Genomic DNA, 23201 nt, shown 5'->3' with positions numbered 1-23201 from the left:
CCACTTGTAACTGGTTTGGAGTCTGACATGGCTTCAGCAATTCTAACCATGTGGGTTCTGTCCTTGAGCCAATTTGCAATCCATCTAGTGACATAGGGGTTTATATTTAAGCTGGTGAGCTTATCTATAATGCCCAGTGGGGTATTGTATCAAAGGCTTTTGCGAGGTCCAGGTAGGCTGTGTGGACCACCTTCCCCTCGTCAATGGCCTTGGTGACTGTTTCAAAGAAATCAACCAGGTTTAAGAGGCAGGATCTGCCCTTAACAAAGCCGAACTGGGTAGGATCCAGTGTTTGTAGGTCCCCAATATCTTTATTTATGAGGTCCATGATGATCCTTTCCATAGCTTTGCAGACCAAGCTAGTCAGGCTTATGGGGCGATAGTTTCCAGGATCCGTTGAGGCACCACCTTTATGGAGAGGGACCACTGTTGCTGTATGCCACTCTTTGGGCACATATCCTGTAGTAAGGCTGAGACTGAACAGTAGTTTTATGTTTGGGTTTAGCTCTTCTTGGAGTTCATGTAGGAGCCGGGACACCATCTGGTCACATTGATGCTGCGTTTTTTGCTTTGGAGAGGGCGGCTCTTACCTGAGCATCTGAGATGTCAGGGGGGCAGCACTCTGCTGGGATAGATATTTGCCCTTTTGGTGGGGAGGGAGTTTGCGCTGAACCTGTCAGCTAGGATGTTGGCAATGTCTGTGGGTTCGGTGTATTTTTTGACTAATTCTGAGCATATCTGGGAATTACCACCCAGGTTCCTAACATAACTAAAGAAAGCCTTGTGATTTAGTTCTTTCTCTCGAAGCTGGCCTTAGACAATTTTATGTGTGCCCGTAGTTTTTTGCTAATACTGATCAGTGATGCCTTCCCTTTTTGGGATTTTGCTCTATCATTTAGTAGCTTCCTCCTTCTATTGTATAGTTTGTTTATGGCTGGGGTCCACCAGACAGGACGTCTGCATTTGGAGGATTGGGTCTTGGTTTTATTTGGGATCGCATGATCCATGCATTCCTGAAGGTGTTCATAGAATGCGTTTATAAAGGATTCTGCGGTCTGGGCCGTATTTTCCACAGGCCTGTGGGCTTTGATGGATTCCACCTCAGTTTTGAGGAGTGTGAAATTTGCTTTAGAGAAGTTTTTCACTGTGGTTTTCTGGGCAGGGGGTGGGATCGGGATGTGAATATCCAGTGAGATTAGTTTATGGTCTGATCTTACCAGTGAGGGATACACTTCTGGTCTGGTGCATAGAGTCCCCATGTTGGTGATGATCAGGTCCAGTATGTTTTCCCCTCTTGTGGGAGTGGTAACAAGTTGTTCCATAGCATTTGAGTTTATAAATTCTAGGAACCTTTGGGCTAGGGTGTTGGAGCTAGAGTAATGCTCCCAGTCTATGTTTGGGTAGTTGAAGTCGCCCAATATAATGGTGTTTGGAGAGACCTTCATATTTTCCAGTGTTCTCAGGAAGGCTGAGTGGGGTTCCTGGGTTTGGGAGGGTGGTCTGTAGCAGGCTATAAACTGGAAGGTAGTTTTACCCACTGGTAGTTGCACATGGATAGCCTCTGATGCTTCGTGCTTTGCCACCAACCTGGAGTTGTGGGTATCTTTGATGAATATCGATACTCCCCCTCCTTTCGTGGTTCAGTCCAAGTTTTGGGGCCAAAAAGCATGGTATGAGGTATAGCCTGGTAGTGCTGGGGTGCTCTCGGGAGCCCTGAACCAGGTTTCTGTTACGGCACAGATATCGATGTTCTCCATGCTAAGGAGAGTTTCGACTGCATGCATCTTGAGGTTTAGACTTCTGGCATTGAGTAGCATTACTCTTAGTTTCTTATCCCTTGTGATACCCATGGAGGTGGGTTTGTCTTTTGAGCCTTGCCTAAAAAAGGCACTATGGGGGTAGCAAGAGCCTTTGCCAATATCCGAAAGCCCAAGGGTGACAGGTGCAAGCTGTCCCTAGCGAAGCATCGTGGCTTGTTGAGCATATCATCCCAAGCTGACAGGCATTGGATCCCCTTTGAATGACACCAGTACTTAAGCCAATTGTTGAAATTGATCATCTTGTCTTCATATTGTGGCATCATTCTTGGTGAGGGTAAGATGCTACTCAAGGTCAGGGTCATACCGGCCTGGGCTACATGCTCAGAGAGCTCCTTTATGTCTCTTTTCATGTAGTCCAGGGAGGTACTCCTCAGGTCATTCACACCAGCATGGACAATGACTGAGTCATATTTGTACTTGCCTTGGAGTGACCTGAGTGCTTGTGTTATGTGGCGGATCCTAGCGCCCGACAGGCTGCTCACCGTGACCCTCTCCTTGTTCAGCCTGGTGAGCGGGACATCAGTGTGCCTGACAATAGAGTCACCTATTACAAGTGTATCAGGTGTGTTGTTTAGTCTTAAGGGCTGTGACTGTTCGGCACACTGGCTTTGTAAGATATGTGTTGCACGTGTTTTGTTTTGGGGTAGCGGCTGCTTGGGTGTCTGCTTTGGAGGTCTCTGCTGCTTCGGCAGATCTTTATTTAGAGCCTCCAGTATGTTTTGTGTGATTATGTGTTTGGTTTGCTGTTGTGGTAGGTCTATGTGAGACTGGAATTGTAGTGAGTGTGGTTTCCTTCTCCTCCTGACTGGTTATGCCAGTACTGAGTTGAGAGAGCTTAGCCTCCAGTTTGGCTATATGGTTGCATCTCTCACATGTGTTGGAATTTGTTGGGAGGAGGAGAGGGTTGTCTGTGTACATGAGGCAGTTGTAACATTGCCTCAAGATTCCCAGATTCACCAGCTGGACCAGAGAGGAGATTGACAACTCACCTTTGGACATGCTAGAATAATATTGGGAATTCCTTAATAATTGAAAACCAGGGCCAGTGGGGAGTGAGGGTGTAGTGATTTTACTTTTTAGTGAACTAGATTGTATGCCTGCTCTTTGCATTATGAAATGTACCCCATGTAATTTTTTGAAACTCTAGTGTGCATATTAACTAGATGTGTCAGTGCATACAGTACTATAACTTCAGTTTTTTTTTTGTATATTTCTTTTTTAATTATTTATGTTAACAGTTTGTCATGGAGCTTATCTCCCCGGGCCTCTACCGAAAATGGACATATATCCAGTTAGACTAGCCCGGTCAACAAATGTAAAATAAATAAATAAATATATCAGAAATACAGTCCTCTCACAGCATATATCAGAAACACAATTCCCCCAACCAGAAACATGTTCCCTGAAGCAGCATATATCTGAAACATCTTACCAGAAACATGATCCCTGAAGCAGCAGCATACTGTCCTAACCAGAAACATGTGATCCACGAAGCACCAAGAACACGATCCCTGAAGCAGCAGCATACTGTCCTAACCAGAAACATGTGATCCACAAAGCACCAAGAACATGATCCCCGAAGCAGCAGCATACTGTCCTAACCAGAAACATGTGATCCTCGAAGCACCAAGAACATGTTCCCTGAAGCAGCAGCATACTGTCCTAACCAGAAACATGTGATCCACGAAGCACCAAGAACATGATCCCTGAAGCAGCAGCATACTGTCCTAACCAGAAACATGTGATCCACGAAGTACCAAGAACATGATCCCTGAAGCAGCAGCATACTGTCCTAACCAAGCACACACCACTACCTTTCAGGTAAGCAGTTTAAAATTTCATGCCTAAGTAATCTGTGACTCAGAAAGTTTAAAATTTCATGCCTAAGTATTCCTCGGATGCAGATGATGCACACATAGATCTTCCAGTCCTCTTTAAAGACAATAAGCCTTGTTTGTTCGCTGTCATGGGGAGTAGACAAGACCATCTTGTCTTGTAAAAGTGGGGGGAGGGGCTCCCTCCCCCTTGCTCAATGGTTCTGGTGTCTATGCATTCAGGCAAATCAGTTTGCACAGCATCACAATATGAACCCTACGCCAATTGTATAATTTCCTTGATTGATGTCATTGGCATTGTTCATGTGAGGATGCTTATCTTCCCCATCGTTATGTCACCTTGTGTGACAGTCACATAATACACATTCTCACTGTGCGGTCCCTACTGTACCATACTGATATGTGATTGGTGCTGCTGCTACAACTGTCTTCCTTTGACATGTCCTCATCTGCTATATATTAGGTTATTTTACCTTTCCTATTTCCCTGTGTTCATTCTTACAATTCATCTGTGTGTCCCTATTCAATACACACACTTCTCCTGAGGGTTTATTTTACATGGCAGTCCATGCACCCTTACAGATCATTTACACAACTTTGGTACAGAATACCAGGAATGAGATTTCACAATACTCTGCAATGTATACATCATCCTGTACTGTGGTTGGACCATATACATAACTTCATACCTCTTAACTGTCCAGATTTTTGCAGAATGTCCAGATTTTTGACTTATATCATTGGCATGATCTTAGGAATAATGTCATGCAAGAATTACATAAATTTGAGTTTAAGACTTCAAATCCTTCAGAAAATGTACATTAACACAAATCCCCTTGTTATTCTAGCACATTTCTAAGTTTAAAAGAGCAAATATGTAAACTCTCTCCCCATTTCTGGTTCATTGTCTTCCCATTATGTTGTGCTTTGTTCAGATTTCTTGCACTAAGAAGTTGAGAGCTGTGAGAAATATTTCATGTTAAACCCTGGTGATCATTGTGGCATTCCACACAAACCCTCTGACCTACTGTGCTCTGAGTTAAACAGGTTTAAACAGGTCAGTGCTGTTGCCAGACATGAAGCCATGCTTATTTATGTTTAAACGCAGTGCATGACAAGAATATGTAAACAGCGCTACTGCTCAATACGCATCATCTCGCACACCCATAATCTCCGTGTAGGCTTCACAGGAAACCTACATGAAGTTTACTGAATCCTAGGGGGTTATTTATTGCGTAATAAACTGCTGACACATTTGACATATGGATGGTTTCTCACAATTGTGTATGGTGTTTTTGTTTATGAAGGTATTTGGTGGGACAGTCCTGTTCTGATTCAGAGGTACAGTTTCACTTTGTTTTATATATATATATATATATATATATATATATATATATATATATATATATATATATATATAAGTATTCCTGAGGCTTACTCGTGGACTTTGTTGGTATAATGTTAATGTTGCCATCTCCCATCTGGGTAAATTGTGTGATTTTAGCAGTATTGATTTTAATTATGGTAAAATTTAATTGAAATGTGTGGCTCCTGCTTAAATTTAGAATTAATTCTGGATATTTGTTTCTTTATTTTCTCAGTGTTGCTTACTTTATTTTGTCATGTTGTTGTCAGCTCATATTGTATGGTTGCCCTTCCCTTCATTCTATGATTTCCTTTCAAATTTGGTATTTTAATGGGAACTGCATCATCTTGTTGGTGGGACACTGGACTCCTGATGTTGCTTGTTTCACTGATCTTGAGTTGTCCATGGTACCTGAGTGCAAGCCTTTCTACATTTTAACCTATGACATCTGGTCAAAGCTAAAAACAGTGGGGAACTAATCCTGAATATCAGGGACAGCTTTTAATTACTGCTTTTATAAACCTAGAAAGTTACTAGAATTCCAGGTTTTGCATTAACCTACACTTTCTGAGAGATACAAACTTTGAAGCTGAAATGTCTGACATTAGTCATTAATGTCTATCCTCAATGAGTACTCAGAAATTCACACAGGCTTTGCGGAGCAAACCAAAAGTATGAGTCAACAATCTGGACATTCTACTAAAACCTGGATAGTTGAATGTTATTGCTGAGCATTGTTACATGAGTGCTTGCTTCTGTGGTATCTGGAGTGACATTTAATTAGGTGTTTGTGCTAGATGAAGCATTTATTTTTCCTTTGGATTTAGATTTATTGTTTTGGGCATACAGGATGGTGCACATCTGAGATTTCATCATTTCTAATAACTGCAAATATAATATGTATCTTCTCCTGGTTGTTTTGTGGGAGGTTGTAGTGTTGGTCTGTGTGAGATGTGGCCTGGACTTTGCATAGGTAATATGGTCAGTGAGATTATAAGGAAGGAACTGTCATGGTTTTCAAGCAAGTGCAGCGAAACTAGAGTCCAAGCTATGAATTTTAGTAGCTGAAGTTGGAAGAGTCACGCCTAATGTATCATGGATTCTGATGTTGTATGTTGGGGTGACATTAATAAGTGTCACTTGTAAGAGGAGAAGGGGCATCTTGGAAGTATAATATGAATAGTTGTATGCTCAAATCTAGGCTGGATCTGGCTTGCACTGGAAGCCAAGTGTTTAGGATGAAGTCAGGCAATGATGTTCAAGGCAAGGGGGATTGTTGAAGAAGCAGTCTATTTTATTAGGTAAGGTATGTTGGGATGATATGTTTTTGTTAGAAGAAGTGGCAAACAAGGGTGCACTATTTTCAGGTTATGTGAGTAGGACACCTTTCCAAATGGCTTCCCTAAGTGGTGATGAAAGGAATTGAGATATTTTATAAGCTGAGAAAAGGAGGTAGCTAATTTAACATTTCAGTTTTTGGATATTCTCCAGAATGTTAAGAACTAGATGCCAAGGCATGTATGCATTTATGTATTCAACAATTTAGTAGCATTTTATTTTGTCTTTAGGATCATAGGATCATAGGAGATTACCAGGCTACTGACCTGGAGGTAATTTTAAGCCTAGCCATTACATCCCAATGTCATACCATAGAAATGCTAGTCAATACCAAAAATTGTATTTAGTGATGACTGCCCATTCCAGGAAGGTTGCAGGTGCTATCCCCAGTAAGAATTTATGGTGCCCCATCCACTCATGCAAGTTCCTCTTGAACAGTGTCACAGAGGTGCTCTGCTTCACATGAATTGGTAACCTGATCCAAAGATGCAGCAGTTGCTGGGAGATACATCTGTCCCTCCAGCATGTCCTATTTAAGTTGCAGGCCATATTTAGGTCCCTGGAATGGGTAGCCCTATTCCTGTTTGATTTACAGATATGCAGCAAGTTCATTAGGTTTAGGTCTTGGATTGCTCTGTATGACAGGCATAAGTCTACCCTAAGAAGTCTATACAATGGAGAGTATTCCACTGAGAATAACAAATGTAAAAATAGCTGCATCCTGACATACACTTTGGATTGTTACAGTATCAAAAGAAAACTGGGCCATTGTCACAGGAGAGCCTTATCTGATTAACATATTAGGTGAAGCCCCATCCTTTCTTTACTGGAAGGCCAGAAACATTAGAAGTTTCTTGAATTTAAACCTAGACTATATGAGCAAAACACTGTAAGATGTGAAGCTAATTGTAGATTTTGTATATTTATACAGCAAGGTGATATTTTTATTGCCCTTATTTAAATAAAATCATTAAGACAGGTGGAGGGGGTGACTGTAACACTACAACAATAATTTACATGGCACAGTGCAATGAATGTGATGCATTTTATGTGTTCAAGACTGTAAATAAACTTCAGTGCAGGATTTCATGTCATCTGGCAGAAATCACCTCTGGATATAAAAATAATGCACTAGCCAAACACCATGCTCTGCATAAAAGACACACAAGTTTTAAGTTCCAGAATATTGGATTTCATAGTCATGGGTGATCCTGAAGGAGACATCCCGAATATGCTGGAAAAATGTGAACTCATGTGGCAATTAAAGCTGAAGTCTTTCAGGAAGCCTGGACTAAACTAGTACTGTTCCCCTAAAAGTGTACTGGAACTTAGAAAATTGCCACATTGTTTGCATGATTAATTCTATTTTATTTTATTCTTCCAGTTGGTTTTAAATACCATGGTAAATCATTTTTAATATAAGTGTATATTTTGTTTCTATTATCACACATTTTTTTATTTTTCTTCCTCTTTTTTCCAGTTTATTTTAAATTATGTTTAATAACAATACTAACTAAGTATACAATAATATTTTATAGATAGTTTTTTAGGGTTCTTGTACACAGACGTGAAGAAGTCTAGAAGGATAAAAGTGATCTTTGTTAACAATAAGTTATGGAAAAAAAAAATATTTGCTCAATGGATTTTTTGCATGCAAAATTTATATGTATACATTTATATATATTTTTAGATTGCCAAATGGTCTAAGATTTATATTTTTCCAACCATGTAGTATATTGTCTTGGATAAAATCATAGATTTAATAATCTAGTCAATAAGAGGTACCACATCATTATTAATTTTATTTAAAATACATAAGGGTTATATTATCATGACGGCTACTAAGTAGGGCAGGACCAGTTCAAATATCACACTGATGGGGGAAGGGATGTGAATTTGTTAGCATGTATACAAATACACTGTTTTACAGCACAATAAACCACTCCCATACTTGATTAAAAAAAAAAAAAAAATATATATATATATATATATATATATATATATATATATATATAGTTAGAAAGTTTGTGATGAAACTATTATTCTGTTATTTTTGTTTTACTTGGACCACTTGTCTGTGTGCTTAATAAAAGATTTTTGACTGGAAACAAACTGTCTACCCTGCTTAGACTATTTTGAATACTTAGTAATTTTGTATAATATTACAAATTATATTTTTTATTATTTTTCGACTTCGAACAAATTAAGTTCGCTACTTCTACTACCATTATCTGATCTTATTAATATACAGTGATTAACTAGATAAGTATAAGTTGAAAATTTTCCACAGAGAGAAGTTTCTTACACTGTTTTTGTTTTAAAATCAAGCATTGTACAACTTGATGATAAGGCCAGCAGATGGGAATAAGTATGAAATCCGGGGTTATCCATTAAGTCTTACCGAGTTACAATTTAACTTCTATAGCTGAAAACTAATTCACAATCATTCACTACTGCTTGTTAACAGAGCAATCTTGTTGCATTTTTCATATATGTTTTATTCTTTCATACCTGCCAGACACTGAGCTCCCCTATTGGTCTTGTACTCTTAAATATTCCCATGCCTGGAGGCAAGAGCTGACCAAGGGTAATGTCATCTAGGCAGACAATGAAGTGATTTGTACTCTCACCAGCATCAGGGCAATGAGATCACTTTCGGTGGTGAATTAACTCCCCACGTTTGCACCAACAACACTTCCACAGCACCACATACATAATTTCTGTGTGTGTGTGTGTGTGTGTGTGTGTGTGTGTGTGTGTGTGTGTGTGTGTGTGTGTGTGTACATTTGTATGCGTGTGTGTGTGTGTGTGTGTTTCATACTAACACCTACTCTATTAAGGATCAGTGTCATTAGATAGAGATGGCTATGTCCATGTCACCAGTTCTGGACATTTCTGTTGTTAAGTAAGCAGGCAATTCTCTGATCAAAACCACCCTTAATTACCTTAGGATGGGTAAGTCAGAACTGGCTGCTCACTGTTATCTTCCCCAGTCCAACTATTCAAGTGCCCAAGCCACTATTCAAACTCAGGTTGTGTCTGAAAATAGCCAATGTCTGCCCAAACACTAATCTTACTATGTCATTAATTGCTACTTCCAAGTAGGAGCCTTTGCAAATAAATCATTAAGGGAGGGGGCTCTTCACTAACAACAACAAAGTGAGGTAACAGAAAGGGGCTCAAAAGCAACCAAGTACAATGAATACAACAGCATAAACCAGAACATCAAACACCAAAGGAAATAACTTTATTTGAATCAGTAGTGCTTCAAAGAAACAAGTGAAGTTATAGAGGTTAATGTATTTATTCTGGCTGTGCTATTAGTATAATTTATTTATTAATGTTTTTTTATTTGTTATATAAATATTTTACATTTTTATGTATACAGCTTTAAAATTATATGTAAATCATAATGAACAAATTCAGAATAATGACTGGTTATTTGTAATCATGTGATTATTTTTAAAAAGGGTATGAGACTGAATTTTAAATGAACATTGAAAAATTATGATACCCTGAAAGCTTTGCTGATTCAAATAAAATTATTTTATTTGGTGTTTGGATCTCTGGCTCATGTTATTAGGGGTCTTTCACTAACCAGATCAAATCAATCTTTTTGCAAATGTCTTCTTCTCTAACCAGGTTTTGCAAATAAGTGAGAAAGAAATTTCCTTGGAACAAAGTATGATTAAGGAACAGACAGCCTAAGCTGCTCACTCTGTCCAGATCCTAAAAAAATAAACTGTTTTTTTCTTTACATTAATAGTTATTTTCTCATATTTCTTTTGTTGTTGGGTCTATGACATGTAACTTATGGCACTAACTATTATGCAGATAACCTAGGATAAATTAGCAGCCCGAGCAATGGGGAGTTGACCAGCAAGAAATGGGCCTGACAGATCAATGCTGGATAACCCAAACCAAGGAAGGGAATTGGAAGAGCCCTACCTAGGACAGAACATGGTAGTGGATGTGACCTACTTGAATCTTGCTAAAGATTTGACTAGTTAACCCATTATGTAATCACTGGGGCTTTAGATAAACAGAAGTTTAAAAAGCATGTCATCTCACTGAAGGTGGTTTTAGTGAATGCAAAAAAATTGAAGGCTGTTTGCCAAAACAACTTTCATTGGCAGTGGAGCTTGCCTTTTTCACCACTGTTGTGTGACCTTGGAGTTGTTATATATAATTCATGGGGGAGGGGGGTGAAGGAGGGGATCCCCTCACCTTGCAAAAAGTTTTCTTTTTAATATGTTATTTATTTATTTTATTTTATATTCATTTACTGGGAAAGTCCGACTTGCCAATGTCCTATTTTCAGAGGAAGCCTGGGGATAAAGGCTCTATAAGATCAATACAAATTTTTACATTGAAACAAATTACAGTGGTGAACAGGAACAGTGGGGAGAGAAGCTCCATTACATAAATACAGTTACATTAGTGAGTAACAATAGTAAAATAAAGTAGAACAGTACCACATATAAGCTATAATAAAAATTAACATAAGGTGATTAACTTAAGCAATTTGGTACATAAGTTTTACATGACATAAAAAGATAGTCTGTTAATCCATGTGTTTAGTGGTCTACTGAAAAATAAGAATAAACAACAAAGTAATGCACCAGCATGTGAAAGTTAGGATAATGAAGTCTGATTTTATATAGTTAATACTTGATGTAACAGTGACTGAGAGTGGTGACAGGTAGAAAAGGAGGAACCTAGGTAGAGGTTGGTAGATGACAATGTCAGAGTGAGAAGATGTGAAATAAGAGGAGGATAAAGAAGGAAGACAGGTTAGTCAGGGTTAGTACAATAGCATAGCCAAGTGTTGGTGAAGTGCTCCTTATGTAGTAGTTTGAAGTTAGGTTTGTTTAGAGTATTAAGTGTATTTTGTAGTTGGAATTTAGGTTTGTTGGTAGTATTAAGTACATTTTGTAGTTTGAATTTAGTTTTGTTTGGAGTATTAAGTATATTTTGTAGTTTGAATTTAGGTTTGTTGGTAGTATTAAGCATATTTTGAGGCAAAGAGTTCCAGGACTTTGATAATTTGTATGAGAGGTGGAAATCACCATGACTATTATTGAATTTAGTTACTTTAAGTAAGAGTTTGTTAGATCTTAGAGGTCTGCTGTTGTAGTGTGGGTGAACTAAGTCCTTGAGTGCTGGGCAGTTACCAGGTCGGTTAAGGATGGAATGTGTGTAAGTTAGTTGGTTGAAAGGTAGGAAGCTTGGTAATTCCAATCATTTTACTTGGTGTAGAACTATGCAGTGGTGTGATCTATATGAAAGGTTTGTGGCAAAACTGGCTATTTTATTATAACAGGATTTCAGTTTACTTAGGTCTGTTTTTCTCAGATTGGTGAATATTGGAGAGAATTATATCAGGGTGGAAAGTAGGTGAGTTCAGGAGATGGATTGTCTTGTAGTGTCAGTTAGGAATGGTTTGAGTCTGTAGAGTGAACTTAACTTAAAGTGGACCTTTCTGATATTTAGAGCTAGGTGTTTGTCGAACTTGAGACAGTTCTCAGTTGTTACCCTCTAGGAATTTGGTGTGGTCAATGGGTTCTATAACAGTTTTATTTGAAGATTAGATAGTGAAGGGTGGAAGGAGTTTAGAAGTTTTGCTGCTGGTAAAGAGCATGAGTTTGATTTTATTTGGGTTGAGTACAAGTAGGGAGTCAGAAAGGTATTTTTCGATGTTACATAAGGATTGTTGTTTTTTTTTTACATAGTTCATGCAGAGAGGTAGGTGAACAAATGAGGGAGGAGTCATCCGCATATTGAACTATGGCTGCATGTTGAGTGGCCATGTAGAGTTTACTGGTGAAAATGGAGAAAAGTAGTGATGCAAGGATTGAACCTTGAGGTACACCTACTGAGACAGGTAGTAGGGTGGAAAGTTCATTTTGCCATTTAACTGACTGTTGGCATTCAGATAAATAGCTGAAGAACCAGGAGAGGACAGAGTGAGAAAGGTTTAATGAGGCTAGCTCATAGAGAAATTTTTGGTGTGATACAGTGTCAGAGCCTTTGACATGTCAAGGAAGATATACGAGACCTGCTGACCATTGTTTCAAAGCTGATTGAGCTGGCAAAACTAATAAGGGCAATAGTAGTACTGTGTTTTGGACAAAAGCCATGTTGGGATGTAGGTAAGAGTTTATTGCTTAGGAGATAGTCAAGGAGTTGATTATGTATGCATTTTGTAAGGATCTTAGCTATGGGAGGGAGAATGGCGATTGGCCTATAGTTTGTGAAGTCAATGGAGGTTCCACCTTTGTGAAGGGGGATTATATAAGATATCTTCCAGAGTTTAGGGATACATTGCTCAGTAATGGTATGATCAATTAGTAGAGCTAATTGACAGGTGATGATGTCTGCTGCAAGTCTAAGAAATTCACTAGGTAGTTGGTCAGCAGCGAGGGAAGAGGGCTTGAATTTAGAAAGATGTTTTTTAATGATGTTAGTTTGTATTGTTTTAAGGTGGTTTCGGTCAACTGCTTTTGATATTTTTTGTGTTCAATGAAAATATATTTGACAAATCAACAAATCAACATGAATCTGGAAGTTGAATAAGTATTAAATTTGATAATTGGTGAGTTGGTTAAATAATAGGGTAGCAAGAATATGCATTCAGGTGTGTATGTCTGATGAATTTAAATTATTAAGGGGAGTTCCCGAAAGATCTGCTATGGGCCCTTTTTTGTTTCATATATTTATGTCCTTATTTCTGCTATCAGGTAGGTATATTGGCAGATTCTATTACCTGACAAGCAAAGGAAAAAGATATGCATTTTCAACTGCAGATGGTTTACTGCAATGTGCTGTCTTCCCCTTCAGTATCCAGGGTACCCCGACCACAATCCAGAGATTTAATTACTAAGTTCTGAAGACTCACAGCCTCAGTAGTCCTATGACATGGATTATTTGGATGATGTGTTAATCCACTCAGACAAATTGGACTCATTTAGGTAGGACTGGCTTACTTGTAAATGCTCTGAAGTGTAAAGATGGAATAACTGATGTGAGATATCTTGGATACATGATTAGGAGGGATAAACAAAGTCACAAGGAGAGAACAGAGGGGCTGTGATAAAATGGCCAGTTCTCAAAACAAAAATGCAGATAAGAGGCTTCTTAGATTTTGCAGAGTACCATAGAAAGTTCATTCTCCAGTTTGAGTCTGAAAATGGAAAAGATGCAATAAAAGTTCTGGTGGACAACAGAAACTGGTGAAGCATTTCAAAGGCTCAAGCAAAATCTTCCTGTAGAATAAATTCAGATATCTCCAACTTTTCCAAATGTTCAGTTTTTATATACAGACTTCAGACTTTGGGTTGGAAGCAGTGTTAACTCAAAATCTAGGAAATAAAGAACATTCAAGCTTCTGTCTTAGCATAAAATTGAACAAAGCTGAGGTCAGACACTCTGACACTGAGAGGGAATGCCTGGCTATAAAATGGGCATTATTGCCACTATATCATTATCTGTTATAAAGAGAATTCATATTAGTTATGAATGTCTAGCTTTGCATACCTGCCCTGGCACTTTAACCATTACACTTCTTTATTCAACACAATACTATGTTCACACATTCTATCCAGTGCTCTTAGACCTTCCAGTAGGACTGCAGTTAGTAGGTTCATAGGTTCATGCTGGGGAGTCATCTGTAATACAGTGTGGTGGTTCCATTAGGAAGTGCTTAACAAATAGAGAGAATACATACAGGTTGGTACATATTGGAAACCAACACAGAATGGAGTATCTGGTTGAGAGAGAATGTAAGATTTTGTATGGAAACACATGGACATTACAATTTTATAAAAACAGAACAGAGTCTCTACCTCCTTAGGGAATAGTCTGTCCTTCATTTCTTCTCTGTAAAATTTCTTATTGTAAAGGTAGTAATTTGCACACAGTGTGATAATGGTTAAGATATCTGCATTGTTTAAACAAGATCCTGGTTTAATTCAGACCTCTCTTCTCTGTCTGTGTAAAGTTTGCATTTATGTGGGAATCCTCCAACCTCCCAGAGATATAATGGGTGTTTCTTTCTCAGAGATGGATTGCACCAAGTTCAAACCCAGCTCCCTGTGTTGAACTTGAAAGGTCTGTCAGCAAAATTCTTCCAGTAATGAATGCCCTCATGGGCAGCAGATTAAACCAAATGTGGTGCCTTTTGGGAGGAAAAGTCACATGGGCAAATAATGTGCAGTATCCTTTCGATAGGAGAATGCAAACCACAGTCTTCATACTTTATCAGGGTTAGCCATCTGTAGAACTGGCTTTAGGTGATTTTATCTTTTTGACTAATGTAGGTAAAAGGGACTTGGGTATTAGCAGTTGCCAAGCCAGTTGAAGTCCCAGACAACTCTAACCTACACCAGGTGCTCATGCTAATGGAGGGCTCCATGCACCCTCTACTGGCCACTGTAAGCCTGTCTTAAAGCCCAACAGCCCTGGGTTAGTAAGATAGTTGCTAGCTAGTTAATAGCTGCCCATTCTGGGTTACCTGGGATAGCACTATTGAATATAAGCTGGACAGGAAACTAATCAACCTGCCAAAGATTAACTAATGATTGCTCCTTTGATTGTATCTTCACTAGTGGAGCACAACTTGGAAGGTAATGACATGATAGGCTTAGTATTCTTTGTATCTAGGAGACAAAGTGGACAGGTAGTACAGCAAAGTCTCTTGGCCCAGTATCTGGTATCTACTACTCTTGGAGGACAGGCTAGAAATGGTAAGGGAATTGTGGTGAAAGCAAGTCTTCTGAAGACAGCGATGGATGTAATCAGAATCATATACAGACTCATGATAGTTGAACTCTAGTGTAAAGATGCAGACCCATCACTTGGTTGGTATGTGTCCTGGGCTGTCACCAGACTTTCAGACTGTTACCTCTATCAACCCAAATTTGAGAACAAAAAAAGGGAACAAGATCTCCACAGACTTGGATCTGCAGCAAAGAGATTATACAAGCTTTTTGCTAGAGTTTGGTCCAGTAACTTACACACAAAACTGCTAAATACTAAATACTTGTATTTAATGAACAGCAATATGAGCCAAGACTTCATACATGAATTGTTCATTGTACCAGTACTCGATCAGCAAGTGGTGACAATGATCTGTAACAGATTGTACGTGATGTACCCCAGCTTAGTCATGGTACTGGGAAGATAGAACAGTCTCCATGATCTCAGATAATGTTACACAATGGGATTGTGATGGTACAGAAAGAGGACATTAAAGCAACAATTGCAGGATAACCTTGATAAAGCAGGAAAAAAAGAGATGGTCCTGATAGTGAGTCACATGAATGCTCATATCAGGGCAGTCAGAACAGGATATGAGAATTGCTTAGGTCAGTATAACATGGAAAAAAGAAAAATGAACAAGAGCTCATTCTAGACTTTTATCTGGGAAATGGTTTAATGCTTGGCAAAACAAAGTTCGCCAATACAGGCGGTGATAGAATCATGGAATGCATCATGAGAATCATGGGATGCAATCAGTCTATCAACAGTCATTTCTTTGACTACCAATAGATTGAAGAAATTTTACCAAAACACCTTTTGGCAATAGTGGAAGTTTCCCTTTTCTCCACTGTTGTGTGACCTTGGAGTAGGTATACATAATTTTTTTGATGTGGTGGCATCACCCCACCAAAAAAAAAATGTTTTCTGGATTGCTGAAAAGTCCTTCAGCAGAATTTCTTGGTCTATTAGCATTCAAAGAAATGGGTGTTGATGGATCAACATGAACCTCGAGAAAACAAACATAAGTTTGGTGAGTATACAACTCAGAGATTGCAAAGTCATCGCTAATGAGAGGGTCAGACACCTACATACACTACAGATTGTCACAATCAGCTGCAGGCAGTAGTCAGAGAAGGCTCTATGGTCAGCAGAGCCTTGAATGAAGACATGGACATTGACTGAAGAGAAAGAACAGGACTTCAAGGGAATACTCATGGCTCCAGCACCTCAGGAAGATAAGTAATTAGGTGTATCAAAAGAAGAATGGTATCATCTCTAAGCAGCTTGTGTGAAGATGATAGAACAGATGGTACATAAGAAAAGCTGGTTGCGGGATGCAGAAGTCCAAGAAGTTATCAAAAGAATGCAGGCATGCAGGAAATCATTACAGTGAGCTCATTGAGCAATATGTAAATCACAAACTGCTGAAAACCCCAGACAGTCCAAGAAGTTATCAAATGAATGCAAACATGCAGGAAATCATTACAGTGAGCTCAGTGAGCGATATGTAAATCACAAACTGCTGAAAACCCCAGACAGTCCAAGAAGTTATCAAATGAATGCAGACATGCAGGAAATCATTACAGTGAACTCATTGAGCGATATGTAAATCACAAACTGCTGAAAACCCCAGACAGTCCAAAAAGTTATCAAATGAATGCAGACATGCAGGAAATCATTACAGTGAGCTCATTGAGCGATATGTAAATCACAAACTGCTGAAAACCCCAGACAAATATATGCTAGAATTTTAAACCTTTATCATGTCCAAAAAATAATTTCAGCAGCTAAATCAAAAAATATATAGAATGGAAGGGTCACAAAATAACCTTTGCTCAAGATCTTCCACTACAAATTAAACAAAAAATACAATTACTTTCTCCTTACTGCACATATCTAATTAGCAGGAAAGCAAAATTTCAGGTGAAATACCCTGTTATGCAGGTCTTCCAAGTTTATGATCAAAAATACCAAAAAACTCACCAGGAGAAGCCAAATTGGCTTTCCTCCAGGCTTTTAGTGAGGTTCCTCAATCTTGAATATTGAAGGAGGAAGCTTTGACTTCTGCTTGGTTTGGAAATCTTACAGAATAAAAGGATTAATAAAATGTAGAAAAATATATCCAAATAAAAATAAGAAACTCTGTTAAAAAACGTTGCAGCACTCTGGTGGAACCAGAAATTAATGGAAATGAAGAGAGGCCAAATGGACCAACAGCTTCTTATTTGTGCTGTCAATACCACACATATTAATGCAACACATCTTCTGTTTGCATCTCAAAAGTCTCCATAATGGTTATCCAATGAAACTCAAAATGGTACAACTTTTGGAACAGACTGGGACTCTCGCATTTGGATGGAAGGAGTTTTTTTTTTTTTTTTCTTGAGATCTGAATCTGAAAATCTCCACAATGGTTATGTAGTGAAACTTAAAATAGACTGACATTTGGGACAAATAGTTTTTGTAAAATATTTCTTCTTCAGAATTATAGCATTGGTTGTCCATTCTCTCCTCCAAGGATAATAACTCTCTCTCTTGTTTTTTTAATACTTTCAGATTTCTCTGGATTTTTCTTCTGTTTTCCAACTTGAGTTATACAGTCCCATTCATTCTTTAAATTTTTATTGACACCTGGGTAAAATAGTTCTCCTTAAAGGAATATATTGTATATTTATACTCAGTCTGTAGACAAGCAATACCAGCATAATCTTTACATGCAACAGAAATTCACACATTTTACTGGTGAAAATAATGCTATGTTACAATGTACATGAACACACGTGCTCATACACAGGCACACACATCCATACACACACACATGCACACACACACACACACACACACACACACACACACACACACACACACACACACACACACACATGCACTTGCGACAAACATACATTCACATGCATGTGTATAAGAAATATAACAAACTATGTTCCTTAAATGAATATTTTATAAAGCATGCTCTGCCAGTGTGGCATTCAGGAGTTACAGACCAGGTCTATTGTTTATATGAAGACAGGGTGGTATTCAGGAGTTACAGACCTGGTATATTCTTTATCTGAAGACAGGCTGAAAGAAATGAAGTAACAATCTTACTTAGTCTAAAATTTTTCATCTCAGAACAAAGATTTAGCATTTTATAAATATAGCATAATTTAACATCTGGGCTCATAATTCTTGGGGAATGAGTTTTATTGGTTTGAATCCAACAGTCTTAACTACATTTCACCACAAAACATCATTAAATGTGGATCTGAAGCACAGACTCTAGACCAAATAACCTGGTCTCTGCAGAGGTGTTTATGGGGAGGGGATGAGAGAGTAAGAGAGTAGATAATAATTTGAGACCCACTCTGCTCAATGGTAAATGTCAGTTAAAAATATATGTATAGATTCTTTATGTCATAAGTAAAACTTTATATTCAGGTGTTGGGCCAGAGCACACTGTTGATACATCATCACCTGCTAGACTCTTTGGTTTATGAGAAGGATTGTGCACACAATGGTTGTATCACTATTAGTAAGCACACTGTTGATACATCACCACCTGCTAGACTCTGGTTTATGAGAAGGATTGTGGACACAATGGTTGTATCACTATTAGTAAGCACACTGTTGATACATCACCACCTGCTAGACTCTTTGGTTTATGAGAAGGATTGTGCACACAATGGTTGTATCACTATTATTAAGCCAAATAGAGAAGCATGGTGAAATGTTTGAGTATATTATTTCCTACTGCAGCAATTGAAATCATGTGATTCAATGTGTATGCAGTAAATCACATTGGGCACACTAAATCTTGCAAATGCAAATGAAACCTCTTTTTAAAATACAAGACCAGAAACACAACCACAAATTGTATTCCAGAAAAGAAATCTACCCTTGGTACTTGTTATAACAGACAATTCACAATGTTAATACTATAAAAAGAGGAGACGTAAACATGTCTTATATAGACATCCCCTGTATCCTTCCCACATTCATTCTGCACCTCCTGGATGCAATATTGCAGTCTAAATACATGGCATAATATACATAGGCTGACACTGGCAAGCACTGCTTTGCTACAACTGTCAGCAAAACACTTTACATAAAATGTAAGCCCCTAAATAAGCATTTACTTTGATATAAACTTCCAAGTTAGTAATGCAGAACATCATCACCCCTGAATTAGTGTTTACCCATGTGGGATTATATGTATTTTTATAGTATTTTATTATGCTGTTCTTGTTATTTTTACTTGTGTTTCACTTACTTTTTTATGTGGTCACACATTGTGCTGACAAGAAATTGGAAATGTCTGTTTTCTGTTAATTTTCATGGGCATTTTTGTGGAGACAAGGGAGTGTTCTTACACTAATGGTACACATATATAAGGTGTTGGATACTGTAAGTAACTGAGTGATGCTATCTATTTCTTTCTTCACAAAATTGTAATTGTAAAAGATAAAATGCTGAAAGTGAAGCAAATGGTATAAGGTTTTTATACACTGAATGATTTCTTGTCACAAAGCGTAAATGATCCTGTGATTAATAGACAAACAGGAAATTTGATCTTTCAAAATTCTATGGTCAATAGTCATCATAGTATTTCTGTAAATGTAAATGTTTCTGAATGCTGAGATAAATGTAATAGTTAAATGCAAATACAGCCTTAAATATCACTTAATGTGTCATATCTCTTAAAATGTGAATGGTGCTCAAGATAAGAGAAAAAAATACTCATGCATTTAACATTCCAGCCAAAAGCAAATGTAACTTATCTCCAAGAAACGTATATGTACAATGAATAATTAATTTTATTTATTTATTTATTTAGTTATTTATTTTACACTTGTTAACTGGGAAAGTCCAACTGGACACAGGTCCATTTTCAGTGGAGGCCCGGGGAGAAAAGCTCCACTGAATCTCCAAACAATGAGAGAAAGACAGAGATAAATAAAGTTATAGTAGCTGGAAAAAATACAAAATCAAAAGGAGTAGCAACTATTGTTAAAAAATCTTTCAAAGGTGAAATCATAAATCATAAATCAGCTGATAGGGGAAGATAGTGGTATTTTACCTGTTCAAACCCCCATACACTAAACCATTTTTATTTTTAAATGTATATGGCCCATGTATGAATCAGCAAGACTTTATATATGAAATGTATAATTGACTAACAAAATTCCCAGACCATTATTTTATACTGGGAGGGGATTGGAACGCACTGATAAACCCAACTAAAGATGGAACATTTAGAAATGACAGACAAGTATCTCAAACTGCTATAGCTATAGAAGACTTAATGAATGACTTTAATTTAGTGGACCCATGCAATTTAAATCAAGAAAACAAGTCAATAAGTAAATATACCTACTACTCTACCTGTTATAAATCCTGGTCAAGAATAGACTTTTTCCTAATATCTGAATATCTCCTAGAGTCAGTAAACACATATAAAGTAGAACCCAGCTTCCTCTCCGATCATTCAAAAAATTCTATTGAAATAGATTGCTCGAAGGCAAAACATGGTCAAGGTACTAATACAAACTGGCCACTAAACATAAATTTAATAAAAAAAGGAAATTATAGAAGAGATTATGGACATCCTTACTCAATTAGAACACACTATAACTATCCCTGACATTCCCTGTGATGTCCAATGGGGTGCAACTAAGGCAATAATTAGAGGAATGTTAATACAAAAAGCATTGCTTCACAAGAAACAAAACAAAGAAAACATTTAAATTAGAAAAAAACCCAAAATAGTTACAGCATTGAACTTGAAAATACAATGCTAAACTTGCAAAAAGCATTGTACTCTATACAAACACAATATTCAATTACAGAATTAAAACTACTCTATAAATATGCAAAATGTGCCCAAATCCAATCAAAAACATTAGCAAGGTTAATTAACATAAAACAATCATCTCCTAGAATAGTAGAAATAAATTATAAATGTAAAACACTACATATAAACTCTGAGATCATTAAATCCTTTGAGGAAATATATAAAGATTTATATGGCCCACAAAAACAGGTTTTCCCAGAGGAGTGTGAGAAATTTGTAAGTAATCTAAAATTCCCACATATACGCAGTCAGCAAAATGATCTTCTTAACGCATCATTTACAAAAGAAGAAATTAAATTAGCAATAGACAAATTAAAAACAAGTAAAACTCCTTGACCTGTTGGTTTTAAAGCTACATTTTACAAAATGTTTATTTTGCAATTATCAAACATTCTACTGAAAGTATATTACTATATTAGGAAACATGGTGTGATGGTCCTGTACGTAAACAACTCTAAAACTATTCGTATTCTTAAACCCAACTCAGATAATACAAATCCTTATCACTACAAACCTATTGCACTTATCAATGTAGATATAATAATACTGACCTTAGTGCTAGCTAATAGAATTAAAAAAAAATATTACTGACCATTATATCACACAAGCAATCTAGGTTTATGAAGAAAACAATGCACTTACTCTGGATAGAACCATCCAAATCCCCAAAAAAGAAAGCAACCCAAGATACTTTTCACTAGACATGAGTAAGCATTTGATAAAGTAAATCTAAATTTCTTGGGATACCTTAGGATACTTCAATATAGCCCAAGATTATAATACTATACAAGAGCTCCTATACAACAATTTTTGTAAACAAAACAAACTCAAACCTGAGAAAAATTATTAATGGTATTAGACAGGGATGCCCCCTCTCCCCTACCTTTTTAACCTCTATATAGAACCCTTCTTGCTCTATATAGGCCTAAAATCTTTCCATCATATACCAGTAATTCAAAATATCAAACTGAAATTTACTGCTTTTGCAGATGATTTAAATATTGACTTTCAGTTCCCTAATACAGATCTACATAAAATTGTGAAATCTATTGAAAACCTTTCAAATATATCAGACTTTGAGATTAATTCATCCAAATCCTTTAGTTTGCCAATTAACCCTTTAGGACACAAAGATTGGTATTTCCTGAAACCAAAATTAAAATAAACTACCCTCTAAAATATCTGGGAATAAAATTCAGACACACTCATAAAACACTAATGAAATAAAATCTACAAAAAACATGACGACTATTCAACAGGACATTACTAGATGGGAAAATATAAAACTTTCCTTTTTATCTAGTGCACCTATTATTAAAATAAATATCCTTCCTATAATTATATACCAATTTAATGCAATTAACTTAAATATTCCAAATAAATTCTTCTGCAGAATGAATGCAGAACTATCTAACTTTATCTGATATCCAGAATCAACTAGAATTAGCTACAACAAAATAATTTTATATAAGGGAAAAGGTGGGATTGGCCTACCTAATTTTAAACTATATTATAAAATTATTTGTGCAAACAAAATAATTCAAATAGCAAATTACAATTTAAATGAACAAGAATTGTTCCCATTGTGGTTAAAGATATGGTTTGAACATATTAGAACCCAAAATATAAATAAAAATGATTCTCTTTATTAAACAAGAAAAAAAAAAAAATTAAATCCACAAAATGATCAAAAAGAAAATTAATATATTTCAAAAGTTAATAACTTCTTTAAAGCTTGATTATACCCTTGAATTATTACAACCAATACATCTAAATCCAATTCTAAAAATTAATAATAATATAACTTTAAACACTGTCCTTCAATTAAAAACAATACTGCATGAGATTTATATAAACTGAAGAGTTACTTAAGTGAAGACATTAGGAAAACACTAAAGTTACAGAAAAAGACATGATATTGTACGAAGACAAATTAAAGTTCTAATCAATGCAAAAAAAAAAAAAAATAAAAATAAATATAAAAAAATATAAATATTACTATGGCGGAAATGATTTTGAAGGGTCTATCATATAAAGAAAAATACTATCTAATGTGTATAAATTAATTTCTATAATCAAATACTATACTCTAATTACTGGAGTGAGAAAAACAAAAATATTACCACAAAATAAAAAATACAAGCAATACAGAGTACGATTAAGCTTACTCTCTTTACAAATTTAATTTATACCCAATTTATGATAAACAATAATGCATATCTCACTCCTATGTC

Source organism: Protopterus annectens, chromosome 9.part0 (assembly GCF_019279795.1).
Source record: "Protopterus annectens isolate FY-2018-M chromosome 9.part0, PAN1.0, whole genome shotgun sequence".
NCBI lineage: Eukaryota > Metazoa > Chordata > Ceratodontiformes > Protopteridae > Protopterus > Protopterus annectens.
This window is presented reverse-complemented; position numbering follows the sequence as displayed.